General features: G+C 36.1%; 1 protein-coding gene across 6 annotated transcripts in view; it reads right to left on the minus strand.

Annotated features, from left to right (window-relative positions):
• Nucleotides 1-17,855, minus strand: part of TBC1D5 (TBC1 domain family member 5) — a 321,595-nt gene that overhangs the window by 248,024 nt on the left and 55,716 nt on the right. For 4 of the 6 annotated variants that reach the window (XM_075083195.1, XM_075083192.1, XM_075083193.1 and 1 more), the window contains one exon: nucleotides 11,577-11,724. The exons of 1 other annotated variant lie outside the window; for it this stretch is intronic. The gene's annotated coding sequence lies outside the window, so the exon portion shown is untranslated. Of the gene's footprint in view, nucleotides 1-6,524; nucleotides 6,649-11,576; nucleotides 11,725-17,855 lie in introns of all 6 variants that reach the window. One more of the 6 variants, XM_075083196.1, reaches the window with a different exon arrangement.

Below are 17,855 nucleotides of genomic sequence, written 5' to 3' on the forward strand. Positions count from 1 at the left end.
CTTTCCAATAAGCTGCATAAATTAATCAAATCTCAGAGTAAAAAATACATTATTTTCATTTATTTACCTTAAGAACATTAAGAACATACAAGACAGGCCACATAAAATGGAGGATTACATCCTAGAAAGCAGTGAATCCCTAAAGAACTTAGAAGTCATAGTAAACAACAAACTGCTTTTTTTGCTCTTACTATGTTGCTGTAGCTAAGAAGCTAAAAACAATCCCTGGGTGCATTACAGCGAAATATATGGTAGTACTAAGGACTTGAAATTATCTGCACATATGGCATCACTGGAATGCCATAACCAGGCCTAGTATCTTTAATTTAAAAGAAAGTTGAAACTAAAAGTGCCCAAACAGTAATTACAAGAATTACAATCAGGAAAACCTTCTTGTTATTATGTGTGTGTGAGAGAGAGATACAAGATCAGTATATTTAGTTTATTATTAAGATTAGAGGTGACTTGATTGAGATCTACAGCTTACTACATGTGGAAAAGATGTAATAGTCAATAACTCTCTAATCAAGCACAGAAAAGGATAGTAAGACACAATTACTGAAAAACAAATTCAGACAAATTTGGTCTAGAAATACATCTTAATTACTACATCACATTAGCTAGGGACTTAGTGTATCTCCTTTTGTATCTTAAATACCAAGCCAAAGGTGAAGTAATGATTTTGATTAAAAAAAAAAAAAAAAAAATTAAAACTTTACCTTGTATTACGTGAAAGATGGAATGGCTAAATAATCAAAATTATCTCTCCTCCACTGAAAACAGTTTAATATCAAAGAAACTGTAATACATAATTAACTTTAAAAGACAGTTTTACAGACCAGCTCTGTTCTCTTTTATGATTCCATGGGTCATACTTTTCTCCGATGACTCAATATGAAAAAATTACTTGATCTAACATAACATAAAAATAATTTTAGGGAAGGGTGCAAGTATATTATCTATCTTTACAAGAACAGATAATCAAGAAACAAAGGAGGAGTGACCTATGAAGTGCAACACGTTAATCAACCACAGGTCATCCACAGGTCTACATAACATTAATATGAAGCTGAAACTCTTAAACAAAAATCAAAACTAAAGTAATTGCCCCAAATAATCTGAATATAATGGTGCAACACTTGCTTACGGCACCATAAAATGGGTAGGACTTCCTCAGCATAGTTATGAGATCTAGAAAAATGCCTAGATACCTATCTTACCAAGGAAAACATAACAAACTCAGCTTTTTAGTATTAGGGCCTCGTTTAGGAGCAGGGAAGAAGGCATTATATATCAAATGAGAAAAAAAGCAAAAGAAAATTCATATTTGGTGCCTGAAGAACCGCGAAGCATATTTTCTGTCTGAAAAACTCATAACAGTTTAAGTACGTAGGAGGCAATTGTCCTTGTGCTTATAATTAGAGTCCAAATTTAGGGATTTCACTGCTTAATGCACACCCACCCGCCTGTTATTCTTACCATGTTTTTTTATGTCACTTAATGGAGATGAATACTCTTTTCCCACCTCATATTTACATCAAGGCTATTTAATTTTTTTAGGCTGCTATAATAGGTTAAACGGCAGTCTCAACATCACTCTTCATCTCCCACCGGACAACGAATGGCATTATAAGACTGAGAATAAATGAAGGCATATTTACATTCATAATGTTCTTGACTATAACATTTATGTAAATTATGATTTTACATTTGCAAATACTATAATTCTCAGTTTCAATGAATACTTTACTACTCTTTCATCATTAACTTCCTATGTACATTACATGGAGAGAAAACACCAATGAAAAAATAAAGAAACTAAGTGCTGTGATCAGAGAGGTAGAGATCTTCTGTAAAAGGAAAAAATGCTTTGTTTCTAAATCGATCTTACCCCTGTATAGACAGGGTGCCGGACTACACCTCACTGCGCATTCTGAGTACATAAAACCTCCAGAGCTTTGTAAGAAGGTAACAAAGACCAAATTTCACATTGATGGCTTATATTTTAACCTCACCAAAATCAAACAACTGTATTGCTGATGAAAGTGAAAATTTTTCCCCATCTGTATAAATAGTATTTTTTCTATTCATTGACAAAACACCATGGAAACACTATGTTAATTACTGAACTGCATGTAGAGTTTGGGAACATGTTTACAGATGTTAGACAAGAATGAAAAACTCCAAAATATCAATTTTCATTAACTGAACTATTGTTCCACCAAATGGATAGAATGATTTTTAAAGATCTTCAGAGTGGAAAATTAACTTTTCAGTTAAGAAGAATATTTACCTCTCACACCTATCTTAACACATATACACTTACACACAAAAACTGTGTATTTCTATGTACACTTTGTCAGGATTTTTCTGTGATGGTCAGCTAAGTATTTCCTTCCATCTTCTAACATGTAAATCTGATGCAAAAAATCTGCTTCCAGAATGAAAAACTGTCAAATCAAATTGGTCCAAATATTCTGACATTAGGAACTTTTTTTTGCATTTCAGTAAAAGGTTACGTTTTCAGACTGTAAATGCAAATATACATAATGCAACAGCTCTCAAACTACCACAGTCTCAGATACATGTGTTATTTTTAAAGAGGTGATTCCCTGATACCTGAGAACCACTATGTGAATGAAGAAATGTTACTCATCTTAAGGAAGCAAAACTGGGCACATAAGACAAGTCAGGTCAGCCCTGCGTATAAGCCCTGCTGCTTATATGTGGCATTTTTCAAGTTATTCAACACATACTCATTCGAATACTCAACTTGACATGAAGGACTGTGTATACGTTCAAAGAGAAACTCTTTAAAAGAACTGTGACTTCTCTGGTGACTCCCACCTATGTACCATGTAATAAAAATTAATCTAAAAGGACTTCAAGTTTATGTTCCAGTTTGGTAAGTGGAGAAGTTATGGACTCAGATGATGACCCAAATCATCGAACTGTCTCTTCCATTAAGTATCACTTCCCTTTCCACAATTACTTGAACCAATTTATTTTCTCTGCAAAGTACTAAATTTCCTAAGGTTCTGCTGAACGCTTGGCAAAAAGGAAGTCAGTAGGGGTATCACTGCTGCACCGGTGCAAATTATGGCTAACAAACAGGACTTCCTTCCTCTCAGCACCCTACAAATACTGTGAAACGGGACAGTTGTTCTGTGGGACTTTTAACAGCAAAACCTTCAGGGAAGTTGAGAAGACGTCCCCAAACTCACAGAATTTGTTTGTACAGGAAACAGTGAAGTCAATCTGATACCGCTCCCTAATATTTGCTGCAGGGAAAATACTGAAACCTTAAACTAACCTCAACATTAATTAAGAAAATTCCAACAGTCACAAGAAACAGGCTGCTGAAAACTATTTGAATACTGCCAAAGTCTTGTATACAGCTCTCATCGCAATTCTTCAAAGAAGACTGCACATGAGTTCTGTGTTTCAGGCTCTTGCATTTTAAGTTTGCCCATTAATGATGTATTCAAGAAAGCATTAAATCAGAGGAGTAGTATCAGATAAGTTACAAAAACCACATTGGTCAAACTTTCTTGTCAAAGACTCTAGGAGCATAAGGCAGATCCTTGTGTAGAGCAAGAATAAACTCATGCAATGAATGAAGAAACTTGCTGAATATTAGAACCTTCTTTTTGAAAATAAATAATTCCCCCTTTTAATGATGTATTATAATACATCACCTTTTGGAATGACAAAAAGATTTTGCATGAGGATGTTTTTATATTTATGCTAGTCTATAACATTTATTTGCTAAAAAATAAACATTGAAGTAAAATGAAAACATGCTTGCTTCCCCCCAAAACGCTACAAATCCATGCAACTTTCAAATCTACAGTTTTAGTGCACAAAAATAATGACAAATTCATTCAACATTTACACTTCATTCATCAAAATGCATTTAATAGATGAAATGAATATAGATACATAATTAGTTGGTCACTATTCATCTGGGGAAAAGTCTCACACTATAAAATACCCTCAGCTGGAGCACTGAATCCTGATTAGAGATAACTAGATACTGATTCATAACTTAAACATTTTATTCTTTTCCCTTGCTTTTGACAGAACTTACATTTACAAATGAAATGCCTTTTTAAAATTTTTAAGCCAAAATTTAATAGAAGATACTGTATGACTTTTCTGTTTGTTCAAAAAAACCCACACACACACCCGCCCAAAAAACCCACCACAAAACACTCCACTAAATTCCTGATTATTTAAAGGATCTGTATTTATACTGAGAAAACTCAGTTATAGTATGAAAATTCAGAGAAGTGCCCTTGTATTTGCTTGAAGTTAAATATCTTCTAAAGCCTAAGTCTAAATGACCAAAGAAGAAACTAAGTGCAATCTGTGCTTTCAAGAGCAATGTGTAATTAAGGTCTCCTACCATTTACTCAGGAAAGAAATACTGTTGCTTCTGGATTTTAAATTAATTAAAATCACTTTCCTGTCATATGATATGAGTGTCTCCAAGCAAGAGTGTCTTGATCTACTTTCTGTTGTTACATTTTATGGGAAGAATACATTCATGTAAAGAGATGAGCATCGTCTTCCTTTTGTCCCCTCTACTCCCCTCTTCCCTCTGCCACATGCAGCTACATGAGAATGACAACATGTTCTTGCCTGCAGCTTGGATTCCACTGAAGCCTGTATTTCTGGGATTTTAGAATAATCTAGTTAACATCCCAAGACAAGGTTTGAACATTTATAATGTAGAGAAATTCTTGCAACTGATCTACAGCTCCCTTGCAAAAGAGAAATAAGGCAAGTTTCAAGACACAAGCAACCTTCTGATTGTGCTTTTATATGCCCTCAATATTGCAAGGCATGCATGTTCCTGAACAATAATAAAACAACATTCATCCGTTTCTCCCAAATCTAGTTCAAGCATTTGTACCAGAATCAATGCTTACTATATTAATGCTTATTAGAAAAGATCTTACAGGATCAGACACATAATATTGAGAAAAATAATGCAAAAGTGGAAAGATTTTAATCCTCCTTTTAAAACTGTAAAACTGAAGAAACATTATGTTCTCAAAGAAAGTCTTCAATATGAGGTCATGTACGATACATCACTCAGTGCAACCTTTAATAAAACCACATGAAGTTGCTCAGAAAGTTCTGAGTTCTATGAAGTTCCACATTATTTTATTAAATTACAATAGAACGCTGATAACAAAGAATAACTTCTGACTATCATGGCTCCTATTACCTTACAGAAATGTTTAAAGGTATATATTTAATGTATAAGTACATTGAATAAACAGTACTCAGCAATGTGTGGAGGGTCTTAAATTAGTAGGCAGTTGGTCATCACTGTCACTTCTATTTGGCGTTATTCACCTGTTTTCCATCTAATTACAAATGCTAGCCATTCACAACAACAATGAACAATGCTACTTGCATTGGAGATACAGTCCTTAATACTGGACTCCAACTGCACACTGGCACCTGCCAGCATATCATTCAGTACATTCAAATCGGTATAACTTGAAAAGTACTCAAATCCTGTGACCTTCCTTAAGAATTTGTCCTAGAAGCAAAGCATTCTGTAAGTCCTACAGTATTTCTCGGGGAGGAGAAGGAAGAGAGCCAAGAATAGCCATGAAATAGCACCCCTTCCCTTTCAAGGGAAGCTATAGCCCGTTTTTTAGAAATGTTTTCTCCTTAAAACTTTACTGGAACATTATTGCAGCTTTGAACATGTGAGAGACAACTGCCTGTGATGGTCACATCTATAGTAACAGGGTCGCTTCAGACACACCAAAATATCATTACAATCGTGTTTAAACATATACCACTGGTAACCCAACAGTTTCACCCCTCTGTGGTTTTCTTGATGAAGAAACATCTGACTGGGTTCAAGCAATACCACTTGTTACCAGTGCAATGCTTCTGAAAAAGTTTGAAAGGCATCAAAATGCAAAAGAGAAGACATACAATGAAATTATATCAGAGAAATATAGTACAGGTAAAAACAAAGGCAAGATCTTGCTGTCCTCAAGTAGAAACATAGACTGCTATGCGTTGGAAAGGACCTCTAAAGATCACCTAGCCCAACCCCCCTGCTATGGACAGGGACATCTTCCATTAGATCAGGTTGCTCAAAGTCCCATCCTGTCCTTGAACACTTCCAGGGATGGAGCTTCTCTGGGCAACCTGTTCCAGTGTCTTACCACCCTTATCATAAAGAATGTCCCAGGTAGAGGGACCTGGGGGTTCTGGTCAACAGCAAGTTGAACATGAGCCAACAGTGTGCCCTGGAAGCCAAGAGGGCCAACCATGTTCTGGGGTGCATCAAGCACTGTATTGCAGCTGGTTGAGGGAGGTGATTGTACTGCTCTACTCTGCACTGGTGTGGCCTCATCTCAAGTACTGTGTGTGGTTTGGGGCGTGACATTACATTAAGGATATCAAGCTACTAGAGAGTGTCCAGAGGAGGGCCATGGAGTTGGTGAAAGGCTTAGAGGAGAAACCGTATGAGGAGTGGCTGAAGTCACCTGGTTTGTTCAGCCTGGAGAAGAGGAGACTGAGGGGAGACCTCATCATGGTCTACAGCTTCCTCACAAAGGGAAGAGGAGGGGCAGGCACTGATCTCTTCTCTCTGGTGAATAATGACAGGACCTGAGGAAATGGCAGGAAGATGTGCCAGGTTTAGGTTGGATATTAGGAAAACGTTCTTCACCCAGAGGGTGGTGGAGCACTGGAACAGGCTCCCCATAGATGCAGTCATTGCACCAAGCCTGACACTATTCAAGAAGCACGTGGACAACACCCTCAGAGATATGGTGTAAATTTTGGGGTTGTTCTGTGCAGGGGCAGGAGTTGGACTTGATGATCCTCATGGGTCCATTTCAACTCAGGACATTCTATGATTCTGTTATGAAGAAATTTATCTCTATCCCAGCCAAAACTAGTATAATCTTAACCCTTTATTCCATACCATTTGCATCATGCTCCGGTCCCACACTATCCAGTACAACCTCACTAACCACCGCCTGCTTCCCTTCCTTTGATATATATACAGATATCATTCCCTTAGTCTACAGACCAACCCTGTAAAACGTCCCTTAATGTCCACAAAATGCACATTGAGGTCATTTAGTCCATGACTTTGGGCTCCATATGCCACTCAGGACAGAAGAGGTGGTGTGTTGTGTGGACTTACTGGGCACCAAAGCCAGCTCAGGTCAGGTCACTGCTGCACTTGCACTGCTTCACTGTTTCCCATCTATGCAAAGCACTTTGTCCAGGATAAGAAAAAAATTTGCACTCATAATTTAGTTCCTTTAAACCTTTCTTAAACCAAAAGAGAGACAGTGTTTACACTAATTATTTCAGGACCAGTTCTATCAGATAGCTACCTAGATAGCTCTTAAAGCTACACACTTAAAGGTATAACTTGTTCATCCAATTTTCTCATTATATTCTTTAAAACTCTGAAATTATTTAGCATTTCTCATCTCTCTATTTCCTCCAATACTCTTAGTATAACTAATTTTTTAAAATCCAAGTGTTAGGCTTTGCATTTTTTAACAAGTATTTTATTTCTCTATGATTAATGTCTTTAGGAAAAGAGAGGAAGTAATCTTTTCTCCACAAATGTGTGTTATGTCTCACCTAAATCTATGCCCTCTCAGTTTAAAACTGTTACCCCTTGTCCTATCCCTGCAGGCCCTGGTAAAAAGTGTCTATCCATCTCTCTTATAAGCCCCCTTTAAGTATTGAAAAGCAGCAGTAAGGACTTCCTTAGTACTGGGATTTCCAACTAGCAAGGCTGGTTTCCTGGTTAAAATGAAAACGAACTATAAAGCAGGCACCAAGTACAATGTAAAAAGTTCCACCAGGCCTCGCTAGGCTCTGTTCAAGGCCAGCCCAAGCTTCAGAGCCACACTGTCCAAACTGAGGCTCAGGAAGCAAATGCAGCAGCCTGCCAGGGGCCAGGGACAAGGGAGATGCAGCGGACAAAAATCATTGCCAGAAGGAACTTGAACAAAGAAGGATGGGAAGCAGTACCAATTTTGTCAAGCGAGGACCAGCTACATAAAGTGGATGAATCCTGACATGGTACCAAGAGAGAAGAAAGGATGTCTGAACAGACTGGGGTAATAACACACAGCAGTGCTACTCTTCATGAGGACTACCTAATGGCTACTGAAAATAAAGCTATGGGAACTACTGGTCCTGAGGTGCTTTGAAAATAACTCTCAACCCTGGACCTGTTCTTCCATCCTTTGAAGCTTCATGTCCTGCAAGTTTTGCTACATCTGAGAAAAAGTCCTTAGCTTATGGATATCTCTCTATAGCTGATCTCTGCAATACAGCTATAAATGAAACGTAGACACATGGATCACCCATGCTGTAGTAGGATCAGCAACAACAGGAAACATTGCAATGAATGCATGTTGGGTTTGGGTTTTGGTTTTTTTTAGACTTAAAATGTTCTGCTCATACAGATGTGTGATGACCTTTATGAGCTGTGTAACAGTGTAACAAATGGGTAATTTAGTTTCTCCACGAACCACAGATTATTGTAGTGTTTAAGAAAAGATGCCATCTGTAACATGATTGCAAGTCACCAGATACTGTTTTTCAGACTGATACAGAAGTTTATTTGAACTTAAAAGAAGTAACTGACAAATTATAAAATGCCATCTATTCTAGAGCCTGTAAGGAAATATGTAAGTTCACTTAAAGATTTCTTTTTAGAAAGTACTGCATTTCAAATTATAACCACTTTCTCCAGTATTTAATTATCTGAGATACTTCCCCTGAAAAACGCAGTTCATGTTTCCTGATGTTTCATAACCTAGTTTATAAACTGAAGACTTTAGAGCCAGGCTACAAGCCAACAATTATCAACTATTATATGGGATTTAATTACTTCTTAAGTCAAAGGAACTATGTTTAAAGCTATAGCTATAGTACTTCAGTTTCCTTGTAAACTGTTTCAATAGTGAAACTTGTTTGGCCAGTTTCATTATCATGTCAACATTAAAAAAAAAAAATCTGAAATTCAAGAAATTGGGAAGTGTTAAGTGAAACTCCAGTCTTGGGGAAGACCGGAATAACTGGCATTTAAAAACATTTTGTCTTCAGAGAAATCATTCATCTTAAATATAAGTTTAACAAATTAGGAATAATAAGTAAGACACATGAAATGCATGCTATCACTTTCCAGCCAAAGAATTCTTAACATGATTTAATTCAAAGTCTGAAAAATCCACAGCACACTAGTCCTGAAACAACTGCGTCAAGCTTACTATGAAGCAAGCACATGGATATATAATTTTAAAACAGTTATATACATGTCTGAAATACTAGGGTTCCTTAAAAAATGTCAGTTGCAATGTTCTTTTCTAAAGCAATATTCATTGCTTTCCTTAATGAAATTTCTATTTTCTTGTTTTCCTAAGAAGTGCTGTAAGGAGGCAAAACAGCCAAGGACAGAAGAGATTCACCATTCAGCAGGTGGGGGATGGGGAAAGAAAACAGGTGCACTTTGGCAGTCTATTTTATTCATGAAGACGTATCAGGTGATTTCATTTTTCTTTCTTCTCTACTAATTTTCACTCAGCAGCCAACAAGAAATAGCAGATCTATTGATTATATGCATACTACATTATTGCATGGGTAAGTAAAATCAAGAGATGAAATGGAAGGAAAGAGCAGCAGCCACAGCTTCAAGTTTGCGTCTCAAGTATCAACGCCTATAGCGTGGTCTACCACTGAGCAAGCATAATACCTACTCTGCAAATGAAAGATGTCTGGTAGGTTACATGGAAACCCCTGCTGCTTGAAACTAGGCTTCTTCACTGGTCTGAATACTGCCTCCAACACTTGGAGACAGCATTACACTACTGAATTTGGCTCACTCTGAACTCACCGTGGAGTAGAAGCCAACTTTGTCAAAAGCCTTAATACTTAAAGAAAGACCTCCCAGGCTTGTTCATGAGTGTATAAATCTTGTCTTATATTGAATGTACCTTGAGCTAACCTGAATATTCAAAAGCTGCTATAGCAATTTTCAACAACAATTTTTACTTTTTGAAAGACATGTCTTCTGTAGTAATAGGAAAGCAGCTATTTTTATTACTTTTTCTAAGTAATAAAATAAAAAGATACTCCCAAAATTATGCAGGTCAGTATGAGTTCTTTATAATTATTTACTATAGCATTATCATTTTTTAATTTCAAAGTTGGATGCAATGAAAGATGACCTTGATATAACCTATAATAAGCAGTCTCAACACTGGAAAATCGTGAAATTGTCTAACCACACACGCACACACAAAAAAGACTAAGCCACCAAAAGCACGAGTCTTTACTTCTCAACTCTTTTTGACAGTTCCAAAATTCAGGCACACATCCAGAAGAACTTTCTGCCCCATGTCTGGTCAGTAAAGAAATTGAGGTTAACCTTTAATTTTTAATGTCACCTGCAGCCAGTGACTGCTTTTTCTAATGCAAGTGACAGATAAACAGCAAAACACTCCCAAGATGATACACAAAGCACCACACACCATAAGTGCATTTTTATTTTTATACCAACTCAATTTCTCAAATGGATAACCAATGTTCCTACTAATTTACATTAAGAATTGAGTGAGGCATGAACATTGTTCTGATGCATAGGCTCTATTTCTTTAATGTACTGCATACTGTTCTCGATTTTATTGCAAGACTAGAAAATACTAACTACGCTTAAAAGGTACAGAAATTATACATACAAAAACACAAGCACATGTATGCCTCAAAAAATCAGTTCAGAAAGGGTTTTAAATTATGCAGAGCAGTATGAACGAAAAATAACTAGGGTCACTGATGGAAGTCAGTAAAAGCAAAAAAATTATTCCTATTAAAATTACGTTTCCTGGCCTTTAGTTACTTGTTCTTTTTTTTTTTTCTGTAGACCAGTTCTTTATACTGCAGACTAGTACTTTCAATATACATTCCTAGTATTTCAACTTTCTAATTCCTTTATACAATTCAATAGTATCACCTTAACATTTGCAAGGTAATTCCAAACTAAACAGAGGGAATATGGCAAATTGAGGTAATACAATCTAGCTATTTAAGGCAAAATTGGCAAGTCTTTAACAGCAAACACTGTATCATTACTAAACACTGCCATGTTGTTAATGTAAGGAGAGGTTTCAGTTAGATAGTGAATTGCCCCTCCAGGTTGGGACTTAGGGCATATTATGGGAGAAAGCAAAGACAGCTCCCACTGACACTATCTACGTCTCACCAGTTCTGTAGAAAGCAGGCTTCAATATGGTTATCCATCACTTTTAAAACCAAATACTACAGTCAAAATTTTCACTTGTCTTTTAAAATTTCGCATAGTAAAGTGGGGAGAAAAGCACCTATGTTTGTAAAATAAGATAGTTGTTTTACAGAAAGGGTATTTAAATTAATTTTTGGACAAGCATAGGAAAAACAAAACAAACATCATTTTTATAAATGCTAAATGTGTAAATATGACATTAATGAAAACGAAACAAACTCAGTTTGTTTTTATTTTTTTAAACATAGAAAAATTAACTCACATAGTGGCAGGTGCTCAAACACAACGGAGACAGTTGTCCTCAGAATTATATTCTCTGCACATTCAAGTAGCGTTGGAATAAGGCCCAGCAACCAGCAGCAACGAGAAAGCTGGAGTAGCAGTCCCAGTACCAGACTTCTGGAATTGACCTTTAGATGGAGAATAAAGGTACTTCATGAAAAAATTCTAAAAACATTTTTAATTTTTAGTTTGACTTGAAGGGATTCAAGTGACCTAAGGCATTGGATTTCTTCTGGAAATTTCCATAGAACCAAAACTCAGTTGACTGAAACTAGTAATTTTTTTAAAGTCAAATAAGTATTTCACATAATCATGTAATAACAGAGATGGAAACAAAGTCCACGTGGCTCAATTTATTTATTTTTTAAGACGACAATAGTGGTAGAGAGACAACTCTAACAGTTTAAGCATTATGAAGATTTCTTCATTATTCAACCTGAAAATTATATCAACCTGCAATTCTTGGCTATTTCTCAGCATTCTTTTGAATTCCTCCTCCTGTGACTGAACTTAAAAATGTGTATTTTACAAATTTTGGTAACTTGATATTGTTAGATGTATTTTCTAGAAAGTGCTTAATTCATTCTTAATAGGACCAAAAAAATTGTACAGAGTACAATAGCACACTACAGCTGGCTATAAACACACAAAAAATGTTCAAGACTATGGTTCTAAGAAAAATTTAACAAATCAAATTCCAGCTACTGATCAGCCATCTATCTTTTATTAACTCTCTTTTAACTGTTTGAGAATGCACTTATAAATCAAGAAAAAATAATTAAAAAAAAATCACTCTGCAAAACACATTTATGCAAAATTTTTCAACTACTGTGAGATGATTAAACTTTATTCACATAATGATGGGATACACTGCTCTTTTAAAATAGTTTTTCCCTATTAAAAGTGTGCAAAACTAATAATGTTGAATTGGAAACAGCACCTTCCCTTTTTGAAAAGCTGGTACTTTACTCTGTTTCTTCTGTTTCTACAGTGCTTCCATTACAAAACATAAAAACACAACCATCTAGGCACATTTTAAAAAAAAAAAAAAAGTCCTGTAAGACACTGATTTTGCAAATACCCAAATAGCTCCTGTAATCTGACTGCTGCTGTCAAAACAAATTAAATTTCATTTAGAAATGAAGTATGAAAAACATACTCACGTTGAAGGAATAAATTTTGGGATTTCTTTTTAAGAAATTAAATGAAATACAATTTGTCTACATATGAGTATATTAAACAGTTCCAAGTAAATAGTGTGTTTTTTTTTTAATTTGGATTAGCATCCTAGTTGCAATATACTAGCATATAAATATATTTCTATTCTAGAGCATACTTTGAGTTATTAAGCCTGGCATTAAATTTTGTAACAAGATGTAATATATCTAATTCAAGAGGGCTTAGAGTATTCCTGTATTACTTATTAATATGTTAAGTGAATGTTTGGACAATTGATTTCAACTAGGTTTTGTGACTAAACCATGTGACAAAATACAATTTTCAGATTACATAGTCCATTTGTCATAACTACTGCTCTTTCTAATTTCTATAGGTGTTAACAAATTAAGCAAAAAAGCCACACTGACTAGATAAAGAACAGTAGCCAACTCAGATTTTAAAAGCAACCATCAGCATCATTTATATACAGCCATTAGCGAAGTATCTTCACTGCTTTTCCTTGCTGTCCTGCTTTCCAATTTCCTTCCTTTGCTATTTATACCCTCCTTCCTGCATTTTCCCTTTAAGCAAACCAAAGCCTGCAAATAAATAACAGTGAATATGTATATTTGCAGAGGTTTTACTACAGTGAGACTACAGTCTTGTACTGAAGTAATAATGAATAACAACAGACGTTTTGCTCGGATACCACAAGTCAGCTCAGTCACAGCTGGATCCAATCAGTGACTGGCTTGCTTATAAAGATCAATATATTTAAGACATTAATCCTGTAACTTCTTATTGAAACAACAGAAATGTCCTCAGCCAATGGCTTAAATGTTTATGCAGCAGAAGAAATAGAAAGTATTACTCTATGTAAGTTCTGAAAATGGAGGTGATGACAATATATTTCATACCAGTGCAGCACAATGATTTTCACATTATTCATAGAGTTGCGATAGCAGTTTGCAACAAGTTACACTGTAGAATGATCTCTATTTCTGCACTGATGTTTTCTGAGTTATAAATGAGTTGAACAGAGTACGGAGGTACGGAGAATTGGAAAAGCATGTCTCCCTATTTAAGCATTTGGACTAGCTGAAATCAAACAACAGACTTAAAGTGAATATTAGAAAGCTATATCGGTGGAAATTGAAAAAAAATCAAGATATAAGTTACTGAAATAATCACAAAAGAGAATGTAAGCTTATGTTAAGATTTGTGTAACGTGACATAAGATAAAAAGATTATTTTTCTTCACAAGTAAAAGAGAAAGTAACTTGACTACATGAACTGGAGAGTATTAGTAAGCAGAAACAGGAAAGAAACTGCCTGTATTTTAGCAAAGATGATGACATCCTCATATAGACTGCTCACTTTGTCTGAAAGAACCATATCAGACATTTCTGGAACCTACATGGGGACTACAAAAATCAATACTATGGCAAAGGCAGACCATCTGCCAGACTTCTTGAACATTATTTACAGAAAACGGTCTTTGAAATACGAATAAAGAGCTTTCCTTACTTGTGTAGATGCCTGCATACCCACATAGGATGGAGGAAAGCAAGAGTTGAGCATCATATGCTAGTAGAAGGTGCCTAACAACTAGAGTTACTCCAATGTTGAAAGAAGTAGGTATGAGGAAGAAAATGCAGATAACAATTTAAGTTAAACTTCTAAATGAAAGTGTTTAGGAAAGCTGCATTTTGCAGCTAACAAAATAGGCACAGCAGCACATACTTTCTAAGGGAATCTCTCTGTTTCCCGTGGTCCACTAGTCCTACAACTATACTCCTGCTTGGAAGATTGAGAACATGAAAGAAAGCCAATGCTTTGCCACTTGTTCTCAGTAAGTCTTACTTTGCAATCCTTTCAAGATACATTAAACTGAAGACACTTAATGGGGGAGGGGGAGGGAAGGAGAGTGGAAACAAAAAAAACAAACTAGCTTAATTTTGTTCTTCTCTGTTCCTCCTCCCCCAACACTGTTTCCCTTTAAAGAAAATTACACAACTGAGAATGTCACAAATCATATAAATTACCATGGTATTTCACCATTTTAGTAAATATATTTGATTCTTTCCTCATCAAGATTCAATGGTGTTTCCAAGTTCTTTGCTGGATCTCAACCTGAAATGCTTTTCACACAGTCTTTCCATTCAAGTAAGTAAACTTTAGATTACACTTTAATTTTGACTAGCCATGTATTACTTTTTTTGACATCTGTCCATCATAATACCATATCAGAATTAAAAGCCAGAAATACTAAAACTGACATCAAGCTGTACTAAAAGTATTTTAAGAAGAACAATTTGTTTAAAAACAGAATATGTGTCATGCTTTAAGTGTGGAATTTGGTTACTGAAGAGAATTTAGGAATGTCCCACTTCTGCATTGCTTCTCAAGTAAATATATGCACAAAAGAGCATTTTAAGATGCCAGAAGTGAGTAAGATACTCACTTGTATAGGTCTATTAAATCTGTGAATGCAGGAGCTGCTGCATTTCACAGTCTATTATTTATATGACAGAATGAAGATCTGAAAACATGAAATATAGCCTTAAATTATTCACTTATTCTTTTCACAGAAGGAGAAACCGTCAATCTAACACTAAAAGACTTCAAGTATATTTCTAAAGGTTTCATGAAAATTGCCTTATTTATCAAAACTTTATTCCCTCCGTTTGTTCATTAAATACTGTAGCTTTGCATTAAGGTCAAGCAGTGTCAACCAATTACTGTTGTTGGAAAAGTCCTATTTCCTTAATACTCAAAGAAACCACGGTATATAGTGAATTATTTTAATAGGCGAACTGAACACTGTTTACCCGAAGTACATTTCAACCATAAAAATGTATTTTAAGGGTTTCTATCAACAATCAATTATAGTACTATTTATTATCACAGCAGCATTAAGCGTGATTCTTTGCCTGCTTAAATGCCAGCCTTAAAAAAACCACACATCTATTTTAGCATATTCAGCAATATTCTGTTCTTAGCTCATACTAAAGAAAAGTTACAATAATTAAGTGACCTATAAAGCATACTGAAAGGTAAAGATAAAACACTGAATTTTAAAGAGACAGTATCAATTACTATAAACATTCTGGCTTCTGTCCTCATTTGCTTTTGGTGGGCAAGAGGACTCAGCTCAATGACAGATCTGAAAAAAACCTACCTTGCTTTCACTGCTCCTAATTTTATAGTTTTTATTTTAGGGTAAAGTTCTCCATCTTGCAATATACAAGAAGAACAGGTGAACAACAGATGAATGATGGACTTTAAGTAGTTACGCACAAATTATTAAACACCAAGAAAAGGCCACCCATGGGCCATCACACCAAATACCAATGTCAGAGTCATTCAGGATCGAAGGATTTCCATAGATATTTTGATGTAACAATTTGGGATAGGGTCCCCTGTGTCCTAATTCAATCTTTTCTCCAACCCATTTTAATGGCCTGTGGTTCAAAAGGCTAGAATGATGATTTTAGTATGTAATCACCTCTACGTTTACACTTCATATAAGCAAAATTTTAGATCTCATTTCCCTTTGGAATTGACCTTTTACCCCCATTCCACCTGGTACATAAGATATGTGATGAAAGAACACTTGATTTTCTGATGACGACCTTTGAAATCTTACTGCTGTGAGCAAAACTGTACCTTTCTGAAGTTACAAAACAAGCAAAACCAAAGAAAATTTCTTCTACACATCCTGTCACCTTGTCTCTCTAGAGAAAAGTTTTAATCCATGTCTCCATGTCCTGTACCAGTGATCAATGAGTCCTACAACAATACAGGACACACATACCATTGCTACAAACAAGAAGAGGAAATAACATAACAAAAGAATGAGAAAAAAAACCATGAAGAGAGTCATGCTGAAAATTATGGAAGAAGACAGACATAACAGAGCAGGATCTGTGGTCTCATTAATTCTAAGAAAACAAGATAGAGAAAATAAAATCAAAAAAGAGGTAGAAAAGAAAAAAAAATAAATCCCAACCTTGAGAGCAAGCCCTCTGCTGTCCCCTCCAGGTGGGATAAGTCCCACTTACAAGTTCCAGTCTATCATTAAAACCTGAAAAGATTTTAGAACCAATTATAAAGCAACCAAATTTCTAGAAGACAAAAGAAGATAAATTTAAAAAACCACAGATCCCTTCAAACTCATCTGAATTACTTCACTGTAAAGGTGTTAAGTGGCTTCATGGCTGAGAGGCTAACAGTAGTAACAAGCTTTAGATCAGAAAGATTTTAAACGTGTCCCACATTGTCATTGCCAATATAATGAAATACTCTCTAGATATAATCACCATAAGCTGGACACAAAAATGATTGAAATCAGAGAGCAGTTGCTCCTGAAAAGAAATTCTCAACAGCTCTGTCAAACTGGGTATATATTACAACTCTCTTTCAAACTGACAACTGGTCACAAGTGGGGTCCTCCAGGGATTGATATTGGTCCCAATGTTATTCAACATCTTCATAAGTGATCTGAATAATTGGATCAAGTGTAGCCTGATGAACTTTGCGATGACACCAAATTGAGTGGGGAAGTAGACACTCCAGAAGGGAGAGCCGCTCTGCAGGAAGATCTGGATAGGCTTGAGGAGTGGGCTAACAAGAACCTCATGAAGTTCAACAGGGACAAGAGTAAGGTCTTGCACCTGGGAAAACATAATCCAGGAGTGCAGCACAGACTGGGATCCACCTGGCTGGAGAGCAGCTCTGTGGAAAGGGACCTGGGGGTCCTGGTGGACAGAAAGCTCAACATGAGCGAACAGTGTGCTGCTGCGGCCAAGAAGGCCAACAGGATGCTGGGTTGCATCAAAAAGGGCATCGCCAGCAGAGATAAAGAAGTCACTATCCCATTCTACTCAGTGCTTGTCAGGCCACACCTGGAGTACTGTGTACAGTTCTGGTCCCTGCTATACAAAAAGGATGTGGACAGGCTGGAAGGGGTCCAGAGAAGGGCCACCAAGATGATCAAAGGACTGGGCAGCCTGCCATATGAGGATAGGCTGGGAGAACTGGCTTAGAGAGGATCTCATCACCATGTGCCAGTACTTAAGGGGTAGTTACAAAAAAGATG

The sequence above is a fragment of the Phalacrocorax aristotelis genome, chromosome 2, assembly GCF_949628215.1.
Source record: "Phalacrocorax aristotelis chromosome 2, bGulAri2.1, whole genome shotgun sequence".
Classification (NCBI taxonomy): Eukaryota; Metazoa; Chordata; class Aves; order Suliformes; family Phalacrocoracidae; genus Phalacrocorax; species Phalacrocorax aristotelis.